At 37.8% G+C, this 15,843-nt stretch overlaps 1 protein-coding gene across 8 annotated transcripts in view; it reads left to right on the top strand.

Moving 5' to 3' along the window:
* The window catches only part of LRRN2 (leucine rich repeat neuronal 2), a 150,071-nt gene that overhangs the window by 11,711 nt on the left and 122,517 nt on the right, over window positions 1-15,843 (top strand). For 3 of the 8 annotated variants that reach the window (XR_015742820.1, XM_087929440.1, XM_087929441.1), the window contains exons 2-3: window positions 11,032-11,098; window positions 11,780-11,861. The exons of 1 other annotated variant lie outside the window; for it this stretch is intronic. The gene's annotated coding sequence lies outside the window, so the exon portion shown is untranslated. The remainder of the gene's footprint in view (window positions 1-11,031; window positions 11,099-11,779; window positions 11,862-15,843) is intronic. 4 more of the 8 variants (XR_015742821.1, XM_087929442.1, XM_087929443.1 and 1 more) reach the window with 2 other exon arrangements.

Genomic DNA, 15,843 nt, shown 5'->3' on the forward strand with positions numbered 1-15,843 from the left:
GAGGTGGTATTCCAAACTACTCAACATTTCTGCTACCGGTTCTCCAAACTACTCAAAATTTCCACTACTGGTTCTCCAGGACTGGTCAGAACCTGCTGAATACCACCTCTGATATAAACTATTCTTGCATTTAAAATTAATTTACTGGGAATCAAAATCCAGCTCTGATTTTCTTCCACTGGGTTGTTCTGATAATAGATGCACAAAATTGTTTGAATTCACAAAATATTTCATTAGTATTATTTAGACCAGAAATGTGAAGATTTTGTATACTTTGTAAACCAGTAATTGTATAATGAAAGATATCACAAATACATTATCTAATTAAAATTGTATTGCTGAAATTGGGGTGCCAAGATTTGATTCTTGCATGGAAGTTTCATTCAGTTCTCTTTTTAAAAATGAAATGAAATTCAGAGTTCAGAATTTTTTCATTCTTTTGTACTAGAGGTTCAGTGGTAAGCCACTGACTCTACTTAAAAATAAAGAGACTGTTGATTCTACTTAAAAACAATTTCATACATACTGATAATGTTTTAATATGAAATCCTGTCTATATTTACTTAAGAATAAATTTTATTCAACTCAGTAAAGCCTTCTTCTAAATAGACACTTAGAAGATTTCCAGGGAAGCATTTAAATTAATCTGTTCAGAATAAAGTAATAAACATTTTCATCACTGAACACATTATTGCCATCTCACTTAAATGAATAGATTTTTTTTATATCTATAGAAAATATTCCTTTTCATTCCCATCTTGCCCTCTTTACTTTTCTGTGATGCAGGCCATTTTGGTTTCTGCCTTCTCCTAAATCTTCTTTTTGTTTTATCTTCTAGGCCAAAGAAGCAAGAGAGGGAGAACTGTTTAAAAGCCTGATATAGTTCCAGGGCATCAATCAGTTTATAGTCAATGAAATATATGTGCAGGTCTGGAGGTTGTTGATGGGGTAGAGTATTTTGTGATAAATATATTTATTGCAGGTTGTGTGAAAGGTTGTTCCAATGAGTGGTTTTTAGTAAGGCAATAAATGGCCAAGAAAATTGCTCCAATTGCACTGCAGTGCATTTCAAACATTGAAGTTAATGGGTTCTTTTCTACCCCCTTGCATTATCAGAAGGGAATGACAGTGGACAAGTAAGACTGTCTCATTTGCAGCAAAAGCCACTTCTGTTCATGCATGGCAGACGTTTGGGATTTTTAAAAAATTAATGTATTGCATCCTTTAAATTCAGCTATGGTAGATTAGAGGTACATATATGAAGCAAATATGTATATGCCATGAGATTTGTCCTTAAACATAAAATTAGAATATCAATGCTAATCAAAGGGATTGAAGTGTATTCAAGGTCTTGTACCAAATCTCTAATTCTCACATTTAATGATCTAGTGCAGGCAAAGGGGAGGATAAGGTGATTAATGGATACTAATCGTGATAACTATCTATCACCTCCAGTATCAGAGCCACTATATCTCTTTGAACAGCTGTTTCTGGAGAATTTGAACAAGAGGGTGCTATTGTATTGATGTCTAACTTATTGGCTTTCCACCTGGATAGCTGCTGCAGGAAACAAGATATTGAGCCAGTTAGGCCACTGGTCTGATCTATGGGGGTTTTTGTGCTTTGAGATAGAAATAGAAGCTTATTACATGAAGAAGGTCAATTAGTGAATGCTCTGCTTTGAGATATACTTCAGTGCTTCAATGAACCACTTTGTATAGAGAAAAGTAGATAAAAACCAACTGAGTGAATAATAAATATATAAATAAAAGAGTGTTTCAGCTATCAATACCAAGAATAAATGCTCGTTAATGGATATCTAAGCCAGATCTGTGCATAAGGCTAGGCTTATTTGGTTTCCCTTTGATCAAGCAAACTGAATGGGGAGAAAGGAGATACATTTCAGATGCTGTGTCAGGGCCAAGAAGTAGGAAAAGCATGATGTCAATAGAGATTCTTAAGTTGAACCATAGCAACAGATATAGCTTTTAGAGCCTTGATATCTTGTCCTAACTCTATGGGTACTGAGGTGGTGGATGTTTGGTGACAACATTCTGATGCCATATTCATGAAAATGTCATGATATTCATAGTTCTGTCAGATACAAACGAGGTCAGTTTGGCATCACTACAATTTGCTGTGAATAATATTGCCGGACTCCCTACTAATTCATTATATACTGAGGTTATTGGGGGTTTTGGTACTTCAGTAACAGCAAGGAAGCATACATAAATCTTAACTTGAAATGATTGAAGGTCATTATCATAAGGATGGAGTACAAAACTATGATTGCCAGTCTATTCCAGTAATTAGTGACACAAACCTGACACGAATTGGATTGTTTTATGCCTAATATAGAAAGATACAGTATATCTTCTGGAAAATGTTTACATGAAACATGATGGTACAGCTTTTTGGTGGTATGTATCAATTTGATAATGATTTGAATGAGGTGACCCTTTCCAGTACAGTACATTCATGAAAAAAAGTAGAATGGCCACAGACTTATTTCATTAGCAATAGGGTCCACTAAAATGAGAAGAAAGGTTTTGAGAGCTAAAAACAAGACCTTTAGATGTAGAGTCTTTCTGATAATCATGTATTTCTCCTCCTCCTCTTCCTCTTCCTATTCCTCCTCCTCTTCTTCCTCCTCCTCCTCCTGTTTCCAATAATTTAACCCAAACCTTGTTATTGATTATGTTTCTAATGTATATACAGGTAGCGGCCAACGTATTTACCACACTTGGGACTAGAATTTTCATTGCTAAGCAAGGAGGTTTTTAAGAGAGATGCGATTGATTTCATGACCATTTTTTGCCATGACAAATCACTTCAGAATCGTATAGTCATTGTGAATCTAGCTTTCCCCGTTGTCCAAAGTTGGCTGGGAAGGTTGCAAATTGTGATCACATGGCCCTGGAATACTGCAACCATTATAAATACATGCTAGTTGCCAAGTATCTGAATTTGGATCACATGACTGCAATGACTATAAGAGTAAGGACCACCGCCACTGTAATTTCAAATGATCATTAAACAATGGTTATAAGACAAGACATTCCTTTATGCAGAAGGAAATAGAGATGCATAAACCTCTCATTTTAGGGAGAAGAATCTAAATATTTGAAGAAATGTTATTTTCTTAAAATCTATTTACTATCAATCAATTTACTAATTTACTATCTTGCTTAACCTAAACCAGAGGACAATATATACTCACTTGTGGTCATTATTTCTTGTTAGTGATGTGCTGATTTCCAAACATAGATAAATGACACAAGAAGTATGGCAGATATCCTTATAATGTATTTGTGATGAATTATTAAATTATTAATGGCTCCTGCTTAGTATTTTTGCCAACATTTCTCTCCAACGTTTTCTGAGATTAAAATATTTCGAATATCATCTGACTTGAATAAATAGACTAGAATAGAAATACAGTAGAATAGATAGAGTACAATAGGAATTCTAGTCTAGGTGCATCCAACTCATAGCTGCCTTGGCCTGCTAGTAATGTGTCCTCCACCGGTAAAAATATTAAAAAATAAAGTTTGTTATTTATATACATTAACTATATTATGTATGCGGCCCAAAATAATTCATCTTCACTGAATGAGGCCCAGGCCTGCTCTAGTGAGTCCTATTAGAATTAATCAACCTTTTCTGCTATATTATAAAATCATATATGATAGAGAACATTGTTAGGCAAATCTTAAATTATATTTTATTAAGAATGTGTGGCTATGTCACATTGGTTTTATTCTTCTTTCTTAATTTTCTTCAAACCTGAGTTAAATCAGTACTAAACATTCAAAAGCAAGGAAAGGAATAGTTCCTAGCTCCAGAGAACTCTTTATGCTTTTGTAAAATTCAACAGTGACTAAGTTTTAACAACCTTAATTGCTGACAAATGATTTTTTAATGAAAGGGGGCACTCCTGATCCAGTCTAATGGGCCTCAGGCCTTCCCATGTCCTGTTCTAACAAACAAACGAAATATTCCAACTGGTTTCTGGCCAAGATCCTTATCTTTCGTACTATTTTCACTCAGCTGATAAATTGCTCTCAGGGCAGAGGAGAGTATGAGAAAGGATGCAAACTGAAAGCAAACCAGTTGGCAAATCAATGCTAAAACTAAAGCTGAATTCAAGAGCTGAAGTCTAGAAGCTACAATCCTGGCAGTGGCAGATGATGAAAGGCAGCAACAAGCCTAGTGCCAATTCTTGGGCTGAAATGAGTGCATGCCTTGTCATGCTTTTTCAAAAGAACATTTCTTTCTGGTCCTAAATATGAGCATCAGCAAGAGATAATTTCAGTTGCCCTGAATAGAAGCTAATGTTATTTAAAATCCCCCCTCCAGTTCTTTAAAGATGTCTGTGGAAATAGGGTGGTCAGAGCAGTCAGTCTGATAAAAGTAGTATAGTATCAGTGGGATGCAAGGCCTGTCCACACACTATGTAGAGAGAAGTCCCCTAAAGATGAGTTCCAATACGAGTCTGAAGCTTGGAAAACAAACCGCTGGCCCTGGTGACCAACGGACTCAGGTTGGATTCTGTCTATTTTGTACGTTCATTATGATCTTACATGCACATCTGAAAAGGGTGGTGCTCATGTTACAAGAACAAAATACTTCTTTTTCATTTTGATAAAAGCACTTAGAGGTATGGATTTATTAATACTGATTGCATTTTATTTACGATGGTTTTATATAGCTTTTTAAGTTACTCTGGAGGACTTTTTATCTGGAACTTAGAAGATACATAAATAATAGGCTGGAAGCCAAAGTAGATGATAAAGTACCGCTAGCATAGCACAGATAAAATATTGCAGAGCAGTATGATAGGACAATACTGGCCCATCTCACTGAACAACTTGACTACTCTATTTGAATCAGCTGAAGTTTCTGAACTATCTTTGAAGGTAGCCCCATGCATAATATGTTGCAATAATTCATGTGAGAGGTTACCAGAGCCATAAATAACAACAGCAAAGCTGTATCTGTCAAAATAGGTTGCAGTTGGTATATCAGCTTGTACTGATAAAAAACTAGCAAGCAAAAATGAAGACATCTGGGAAAAATGCACTACAGAGCTACTATTGAGTTAGCAGGGTAGAACATAAAAGGTAATGGAAGTCATAAATGCTTTCAATATTTCTAAGAACTCCAGGGTGGATTCTCTAAAGTTGCAGATGATTGCTTTATTTGAAAAATATCCCTTTATGTACAAGGACTGAATGAAAAGTCATGCCTTCAGTGTTACAAGTCATCATGACCTACAAGGTCTCTTCCAATCTGGTTATCTGTTATCAACAGATGGCAGTACTGATATGTTAGAAGCCCTAATGAAGGGCTGTCAAACTCCCAGCCCATGGCTGGATGCGCATGTGCTGGCCATGCCCATGCCCGGTTTAGTGAAGGGGGGAAAGTCCTGGTATGTCACGTGATGCTGCTGTGATGACATGAGTTTGACACCCCTCATTAGTATCTATTGTTTCATACAGTTGGTAGGACATTGCTATGAGAAAAAGTTAATTTACTATGTAATGGAAGCCTGCAAGTGAGGAATCATGAGTATGCTTTAAGCAATGCACTCTGCTTATTTTTTTTTACTGCCAAAGCAGTCCTTCTAATTGAAATTCACCATTGAATGTACTTTGTTTATGGTGATGACTGTGTTGACATGAATACTCTGTGTTGCTGTACCAAATATAGATAGATAGATAGATAGATAGATAGATAGATAGATAGATAGATAGATCGATCTTTGGTTGTTGGGTTTTCTCCCGCGTAAGGTTCAAAGTATCTAGGCAACGTTTGATGAAGTCTCATTCATCATCTCCAAGCTTCTGTCTTCGGCTCTGTGCTTCTCAGAGTGATGTGAGATTGCAGCTGCTTCTTCCTTTTAACTGCTAGTGGGGTGTGACTTGATTGGGTGGGGGCTTGGCTGTGTTCTGATTGGGTGGGGGTGTGTTCTCATTGGTAGGGGTTTTGGCTGTGTTCTGATTGGTTGGGGGTTGGCGTGTTCTGATTGACCGGAGCGTGTTCTGTTCAGGTGGGGGCTTGGTTGTGCTCAGGTTAGTCTTAGTTGCTGGGGGATTTGAGTTGGTGAGCTGTGATCTTGCTGTTTGGCTTCGAGTTCGTGGTCGTGCTGCATCTTCATAGTGGGTGTCGGTTTGCTTCATGTATGGCTCGGAGGGTTTGAAGTGGGTAGTGATGCAGCTGCAGTGCGGCTCTGGTCCGTGGTCTGTTTATCTTCTGAGTGGGTGTGAGTCTGTTTTCTACATGGAAGTGTGGTGGGCATCTTGTGGGCTCTCATGGGTGGGCTGGTGTCATTCTTCTTTAGTACGTCTGTCTGCAAATGCTGGAAGCGGAGTTCTTATTCCACCATTTTTAAGAATCTCAGCTGTGGCTTTGATGGACAGGAAGGTCGGTTCTTTTGATTGAGTTCTTGTGTCTTCATGCGTGCACTTATTCTTCTGTTAGTTTGTCCAATGTATGTGGTGAGGCAGGCAGTGCAACCAAGGAGTATACAAAATCCCTGCACTGCCTGCCCCACCACACATTGGACAAACTAACAGAAGAATAAGTGCACGATTGAAGAACACAAGAACTCAATCAAAAAGAAGAACCGACCTCTTCCCTGGTCCAACACCTCAAAGCCACAGGACATGAGATTGACTTTAAAAATACCAGAACTATCGCCAAAACCGAACACTTCAGCAGCAGAATAATCAGAGAAGCCATAGAGATAGAAAACGCCACACAGCATGAATAAACGAGATGACACCTCCCGCCTTCCAGCCATTTGGAAACCCGCCTCATGAACAGACGAGTACCTAACATGAAGAATGACACCAGACCCACACCCATGAGAGCCACACAAGATGCCACCACCACACTTCCATGTAGAAAACAGACTCACACCCACTCAGAAGATAAGACATGACCACGGACCAGAAGCCGCACTGCAGCTGCATCACTACCCACTTCAAACCCCTCCGAGCCATACATGAAGCAAACCGACACCCACTATGAAGATGCAGCACGACCACGAACTCGAAGCCAAAAGCAAGATCACAGCTCACCAACTCAAATCCCCCAGCAACTAAGACTAACCTGAGCACAACCAAGCCCCCACCTGAACAGAACACGCCTCCGGCCAATCAGAACACGGCCAACCCCCCAACCAATCAGAACACAGCCAAAACCCCTACCAATGAGAACACACCCCCACCCAATCAGAACACAGCCAAGCCCCCACCCAATCAAGTCACACCCCCACTAGCAGTTAAAAGGAAGAAGCAGCTGCAATCTCACATTACTCTGAGAAGCACAGAGCTGGAGACAGAAGCCTGAAGATGATGAATGAGACTTCATCGAAACGTTGCCTAGATACTTCAAATCTTACGCGGGAGAAAACCCGAACAACCAAAGATCTACATATAAATACCCGCGAGAACCTCAGAAAACATATATATATAAATATATATATATAAAGATGGAAGTGTGAGAAGCTGATTTGTGTGAACCATGACTGTAAATGATTTTTACATAAGAAAGCTTCATGAACCGATTAAGAACCATCCACAGATCAGTCAAAAATAAATTGTTGTCAAACTTTGTATTCCACAGCTTAGGCGACATTATTGGTATTTTTCAATATTGAAAATTGAGTTCCTTGCATATTGATGGCAAAAATGAAAAATGCAAGAATTGAGAATTGTTATATTACAGGAATGAAAATGAGAGTTTTGCTTTTACATAGGTTCATCATTATGAAAAGTGAAGCACCAATCCATGAAATACCTTCACAAAAGTTCACCTGTAGGAAAAAAAAAATCAAAACCCAGCATTTGGCAGAAAAATCATGGTTAAAGCTTTTTTAGGGGGAGGATGCAGATGATGTTATTCACATGGATTTCCTTGAACCTACTACCACTGTCCTTATACATCACTATACCGCAATAGTCAGAGGTTCAAAATAATACTTAGGTAGACTTTGGAAGGACAAGAAAGAGATTTTGCAATATGACAGTGCTAGGTCTCACAGCTCATTAGCCACCCAAGAGGCAGTTGGGAAGATGGATTTCCCATCTTACTCCATCTACCATATATTCCAGATTTGGCGCCATGTGACTTCCCCCATGTCCCCAAATTGAAGGAATAATTTTGTGGGTATTTTTGTGGGTATATTTGTGTTTGTTTGACTGAAATGAAAAGGTGGAGAGGAATGTTAGGACTTAACTGAACAGTGCAGTATTCTGTCATCAAGGATTTAAGGAGCTTATCAATCATTAGCAGAAGTTTGTAGCAAGTGGTGATGATTTTATGGATGTAAGTACAGGTAGGTAACAAAATAATTCATTTTAAGAATTATTTTCCTATTTCATGTATTAAAATATCAATATTTAAAGTTATGAAGGTGGGGACATTACTTTTCATTCAACATGCATTCAATATACATTGAATTAATAATTAAATCAACCAGTCATTTAATAACAGGCCCCTACTATTGCAGTCTGAAATGAATCTGAAGCAATGAGAATAATTGTGATATATATCTAAATAAACACATGTCAACATAATCAATAGTGTTATAATAAAAGCTGGTATAGCAGTATTGCTCAACTAAACCCTTGCTTAAATTTGCATAAGCATTCATTTATGGCATCTTCAGCTACACTTTAAAATGGGAAATAGTCTAATGTATTACTTGAATTGGTAGTTAAGACAGCAATAGCATGAAGCTGAAAAGTCATATATAGACTTTTTATTGCATATAGATATCAACATGATGCTAGTGTTAAATGAGAACGAGAGCTACTTATTGTTTAGCCATTGATTACAGTTCTATGGACATTCATTTGAGAGTTAGCTCTATTGAACTTATTGGCATAGGATTGCACTGGTAGTAAAGGCAGCTAGCCCAATGCACATCTTTTCAACTTAAAATTGATTTTGCCTCAACAACTTAATTCAAGGCCAAACTATGAATTGTCCAATCTCTTTACATTATCTGTTTTTCAAAAATGCAAATTAGGGGAATTCATAATTAATGGGATCAGAGCAATCATGGATGAAAGATTTAACTCTTTTTTCACTACTGTACTCCTAAAGAAAATTCTTTTTGTTTAAACAGAACTCTGAAAACAAAGGATTATTTAAGCTTTAATTCTTTCAAAAGGCATGAGTATGCATTCGTGCTTGCCTTGTTAATTTAAAATGTATTAACTGTGTTTGTAGGTGGAAGAAAATAAACCACACATGACTGAAAGCATTGGGGAAACATCTCAAAGAACCAGCTTTCCCCAGGCCTGATGTCCTCCATGGGTAATGGACTAAAATAGACATGTTGACTGGTAATTCTGGGATTTGTAGCTGATATGTGTCAAGGACACTAGGGTTGAGAAAGGCAGTGTGAAAGTCAAGCTAAATAATGCATTATTACTCATCAGCTTGCTTAGGACAGATGTAGGTCCTATGACTTAGCTCTCCCAAGGAATAGCAATCTGAATCTGGATTTAGTTTCCTTACAGTTTTACCAGGATCAACAGATTCTCCCTCTGATGCTATCCTAAAGCTAAACTGGTCCAAATACCTTTACTGCAAACTGTATCTAGATTATTCAGTTTCATTTTGTGCCATTCATTAATCTATTTAAACAAGACAAACAGATTTCAGAAATGTTTGCCAGAAATTTGTATGGCATTCTAATTTTTTTTCTTTTCTCCTGCCTTATTTAACATGCGTGTATCCCTTCCCCACTGCTAATTTGATTGATTTTGTCTTTTTCTGCTTTAAAAGTGCTAAATTTTCTTCTCTGAAAGTGTTTCTTTAAAAGGAAGTTAAATTAATAAGACCTGTTTATGTTTAAAGGCGATATCTTAGCATACTCAAACTCACTCTCTCTGATTATGCAGAAGCACCAGCAAAAACACCTCCTCTGCTATTTGAAAAATGGTACCCATTATTTTGCTTCTGATTCAAAACAGCAGGAGGGCAGAGAATTGTGTTTGCGGGGAGGTCCTTGGAAATCAATTTGGTTTTTGTATTTTTTTATAAAGAAAATGGAAATACTACAGAGTGTTACATTTAGAAAACATCTCAATAAAAGAATGTCACTCTGAATAACAGTATGTTCCTTCCATTCCTGTAGAACTCCATTCTTCCATATACTTTAGATTCATTTGTGGATATGTTTCTTAGTAATAATACGAATCTTCCATACATATTTCTGTATCATAACTTGCAAGCTTAATTCAGGCTCTCAGAAGGTGGGTTGAATCCCCTGAGACTAGCCTTGGGGCTCTCTGGAAATGGGAATGGGTATGGGATGACCCAGAGTGTAACACAAACGTAACAAAATCCAAAATGTAAATAAATGTCCTTTAATGCCTCCAACTTGGCCCCACTGTTCAATAATACTCAGTTGGAGATAAAACATATTTAAAAATAGTCTTCAAAAGAATGCAATACAGTCCAAACTTAATGAGCAAATAGAGGTGAAATAATAAACCAAACAAACTACAATGAGAAAATTTCCACAACGGAACAGGAGAAGTATTTACTTTCAAGGAGATAACAAGGCACAGTCTGTTGGAAGGACGCCACCAAGGTAACTTCAGACCAAAATAAAACATGTTTTGTTTCCAGTGTTTGCCAGTACGCAGGTCCAAACTCTTATTCAGTTCTCACACCTGCAGCCCATGAAGAGGATCAAGGCCCTCTCCTCCCGAGGAGACCATGTCTCTCCCTTATCCTCTCCTCCCTGTGTGCCCTAGGATGGATAAGGAATGGGCTTGGGTCCTCCTCTGACTGCTCAGCCGGCCTCTCCCCTTCCCCAGCCTCCTCCACAACCTCCAGAGCCACACTTCCACTCCCTGTTGGCTGCTCCTCCTCTCCCTCAGAGTCAGTCTCCACCGGGGCATGACAGGATAAAGGCCAGGAGTAAGTCTCAGAGGAAATCATGTCTTTAGCTATTGGAAGATACATGATAATTACGCCTTGCTTTTGCCTCCCTCTATCATATAGAGAAGAAGAAAGCAACGATGCTGGAAGTCCATCAAACAGCAACTTGGAAAAAAGCAATTCAGAGTGTGTATGTGTGTATATCTGTCCCAGCCTTTTCTTTCTGGTGGCTTGCTTTCTTTTAGGTGGATGGGCAGCACCAAGCATTCCCTTCATATCATTCTCCATTCCCTTTGCTTGTTTGTTCATCTCTGCCCATCAGCCACCCAACAAAGCGACAGTGATTTTTTTTAAAGAAGATTCTGAAACCCCTCCCCTCTTTGAAGCTTTCATGAGAAACTTAATAATATGCTTTCTTGTTTAAAGATAGGGACTGAATGACTAAATGGGGGAACATTGGACTATTTTATTTGAACCAGTATTGTAGAGACAAGTGTGGGGAAAATGGAGGAACGTCCCTGAGAAAGAACTGCCAGCATCTTATAAGTGGCTTTATAAAGGATCTTATAGAGCCTTGGTAGCACAGTGGTTAGAGTGCAATACTGCAGGCTACTTCTGCTGACAGCAAGCTGCCTATAAGTTGCCAGATCGAATCTCACCAGGCTCAAGGTTAACTCAGCCTTTCATCCTTCTGAGGAGGGTAAAATGAGGACCCAAATGGTTGGGGACAATATGCTGACCCTGTCAACCATTTAGAGAGGGCTGTAAAGCACTATGAAGTGGTATATAAATCTAAGTGCTATTGCTATTGCTATCTTCATATTATTACTTGATATATCAAAAGTGAAAAACTACTGTTTGTGTTTTGCAGTGTCAGAACTCCTTCCAATCACTATTGTTGAAAACCGGCAATATGTTTCCTATCAGCCTCTGGCAGGTACCTGCATGACAAGGTAATCCTCAAGTAACAGCCATTCATTTAGCCACCATTCAAAGTTATGATGGTGCTAAAAAAAAGTTATTTAACACTAGTCCCCACAATTAGGATTAGTAGCATCCTGTGGTTACATTTTTGCAATTCAGGCTCCTAGCAACTGACATATATATATGATGGTTGCAGCATCCCAGGTTCATGTGTTCACCATTTGTGACCTTCAGTCAATTTCTGTCAAGCAAAGTCTATGAGAAACCAGATTTCCTTAATGGTGTGTAATTTGCTTAACAATGTGATGATTTGTTTAATGACCATGATAAAAAAAGTTAGTAAAATTGAGGGTCATCATGTGATGTCTCACTTAATGGCCACATCACTCCGTGATGGAAGTTGTCATCCAGGTTGTGATCAAAAGTTGAGGACTACTGAATTGTAAATACAATTATGCTTTATGTAATTTTAAAAAATGAAGAAAATCTCTCAGAATACCTTTTCATACCTGGGAGGGGAGGGGAATTAAAATAGATGCATATAACTGTATATCATTGCTCTACCCACTGCGACCCTCAGACTTTATCCTACAACTCGTACTTTAATCCTATCACATATTACTTCATTCTTTGGTCAATTTTTTTCTTTCTTGCTGCAAATAAATTACTGATATTGGTCTCTTTCTTTTTTGCATTAAGGGTATTAGTATTGTAATATAGCATTGGTATTAACTAGAAAATTTTCATGCAAATAATTTCATTTTTAAACATAGAACAACTGTGTTGTTTGTTGTTAGTTGCGAAGTCGTGTCTGATCCATTGTGACCCCATGGACCACGTTTCTCCAGGCCTTCCTATCCTCTACCATCCTCCAGAGGCCTATTGCTTCAGTGACTTCATCCAGCCACCTCATTCTCTGTCGTCCCCTTCTTCTATTGCCCTCAATCTTTCCCAGCATTAGGCTTTTCTCCAGTGAGTCCTTCCTTCTCATAAGGTGGCCAAAGTATTTGAGTTTCAACTTCAGGATCTGGCCTTCTAAAGAGCAGTCAGGGTTGATCTCCTCCAGAACTGACCGGTTTGATCACCTTGCAATCCAAGGGACTTGCAGGAGTCTTCTCCAGCATCATAGTTCAAAGGCCTCCATTCTTTGCCGCTCAGCCTTCCTTATGGTCCAACTTTCACAGCCATACATTGCAACTGGGAAAACCATAGCCCTGACTATATGCACTTTTATTGGCAGGGTGATGTCTCTGCTTTTTAGTGCTGTCTAGATTTGCCATAGCTTTCCTCCCCAGGAGCAAGCGTAAAATTTCTTGGCTGCAGTCCCCATCTGCAGTGATCTTTGAGCCCAGGAAAATAAAATCTGTCACTACCTCCGTTTCTTCCCCATCTATTTGCCAGGAATTGAGAGGGCTGGATGCCATGATCTTAGTTTTCTTAATGTTGAGCTTCAAGCCAACTTTTACACTCTCCTTCATCTGCATCAAAAGGCTCTTTAGTTCCTCTTTACTTTCTGCCATTAGAACAACTGTAAGGATTTTTTCTTCTGTTCAATCATGTCTGATTCTTGGAGACTGCCTGGACAAGTCCTTGCAGTTTTCTTGCAAAGCTTTTTCAGAAGTGTTTTGCCATTCTCCTCTTCCTAAGTCAGAATGTGACTGGCCCAAAGTCACCCAGCTGGCTTTGCATCTAAATCAAGATTAGAACTCATGGTCTCCCAGTTTCTAGGCTAATACTTAATCACTACAACAAACTGACTCTTTACAAGGAAAAAATATACTATAGGGGAAATATTAATTTTAAATATTACTTATAAAGTGAAACTGCGTAAATCTGTATTTTATACAAAGTGATATTATTAAACTGGAATATTAGTCTTCAGAAGAAAAATCAAGCAAATAAACAATTCTTTCTCCAATAGTTGATTAGTATTACACATACATGAAATAAGGGTATTAGAATAGTTATGAGGTAATCGTGTGAAATTAAAATGTGGCCGTGCCATTCAATCAACACAATTTTTCAGTTTTTCCTTAGAACTGTAAACTGTAGAAGTTAAAGTTTAATAAAATTCTATTTCTAATGCTGTTTGGGCTTGTTAGCCTCAGGCACAGGTTGAAACAATATTTTGAAGTTTTTCTTTGCAAGTGTTACAATGGGAATGTTATTTATATAAATGATATACATCAGTACTGCAATAATCTTAAATTGAGGGTGAGCATTGTAACTTCAGGCTTTAAGAAACAATGATTTAGAGTAGCAACAAACTGAGAGGGAAGTATTTGAACAGTTGTGCAGAATTATACTGATATAGAACTAAACACAATGTAAGAGACAAGATAGCAGAGAGGTTACCTTGATTCATTGCAATTTCTACAGATTTATACTGGACTCAGTGGTTCTACCTGTCCAATATGATCTAGTAAGGGGGGCATCTTTTGAGTCCTAGCCCTGAGGGCCTGCTGTTATCAACTACCATGAGCATATACTTTTATGTCATTGTCTCTCTTCTTTGGAATAATGCCCATCCAAGATCAGAGCAACACCAACCTTGTTGACATTCTGGAAGGCTACCAAGTCCTGTATATTCTGAAAAGCCTTGGGGAATTGATGTTATGGTGAATCTGTTCTATGAAATATGCAACTATTTTTGTAAATACTGTTTCCCATGGGAAAAGAAATGGATTGGGGGAGGAATTTGAGTTTTCTTCTAATTCTCTCTATTTTACTTTTGTTGCATTACTGTTAAGCTATTCAGAGTTTTGTTGTTTTTTTGCATTGAAGCAGCATATAAACTGCATAAAGAAATGAATTCTGTGGTAGTTTCTAATCAAAATAAATACATCACCAGAAGTTTTATCTCATACTTTGCTTCTTTAAAAAAAAATAATTGTATTAATGATTATAATTGCAATAGTAAAAACTATTACAAAACTGAAAGAAAGAGAAGTAGAAACAAAGAGTAAAATGAAGAGTAAAATGTATGGAAGGAAGGAAGGAAAGAAGAAAAGAATGAATGACTGAAAGAAAGAACACTCCAACCTTTATTACAAGAAATATGCTTAAACATTTTAAGAAAAACATGGAGACAATCATCAGTGTAGTAGTCAATGATTCATTCAGGACAAGAAATGCAAGTAGAATTTCCTTAACATCAGTAACATCTTCGGAAGTACTACTACTTCTCATCATGGTATGAGCAATGAATAAAATAATGTTTTCATTTACCGTGAAATCAGAACTGGGAAATTTGTGAAGAATGGCTTCTAAATAGAAACACTTGGAAATGTCTAATCAAATGAATAGCATTCTTGATGCCTTCTAAATGTACCTTGAAACTGCACTAGTTGTTGGATGATAATCAGTTATGGACAAATTCTATGAGTATAGAAGTATAGTAACCCTATAGTGTGGTTCACCGTTTGGGCTTCATTCAAATACTTCCACTGTTGAAGAACCTGGCCTCAATATTAAGGCTGCTCGCTTTTCTTCAGGAAAGTTAAGTCTTCATTCTATCAATGTTCAAGATATTCATGGGTAGCTGAAAATTTTAGAATGTGTGCATGTGGGGGGAGGGAATGGGAGAGAGAGCCAGAGAATGTGAATAGAAGACCCTTGAGAGGCAAGCTGCTTTAATATTTCACCAAACAACCCAATTAGTCTGAAATCCCTCAACTTGCTCAGAGGCATCTTTTCCCCCTTGCAAGTCATAAACCTTCCAAATAAAAAAGGGCTAAAAAAGTAAACTCCCAACCCTCCCAGTAATATTGCATTACAAAACCTTCCTGGTGCCTAAAAGGGAATTGGGAAACTGAACTGTAGCCACAATCTATCTTGTTAGCCCACAGCTATTTGATAATCATCGACTTATGATGATTGATACAAGAAGGGTAAAGAAATATACTATAGGACATAAAACACATAGGTACCTACAACAAAACACAGTATACATTCTCTACAGCCATAACTTGGAGACAGAATTTCAGATTAGTAAGCAGATAACTTATGGCA

This window comes from Pseudonaja textilis, chromosome 3 (assembly GCF_049901715.1).
Source record: "Pseudonaja textilis isolate UNSWEBS1 chromosome 3, rPseTex1.2, whole genome shotgun sequence".
NCBI classification, from domain to species: Eukaryota; Metazoa; Chordata; class Lepidosauria; order Squamata; family Elapidae; genus Pseudonaja; species Pseudonaja textilis.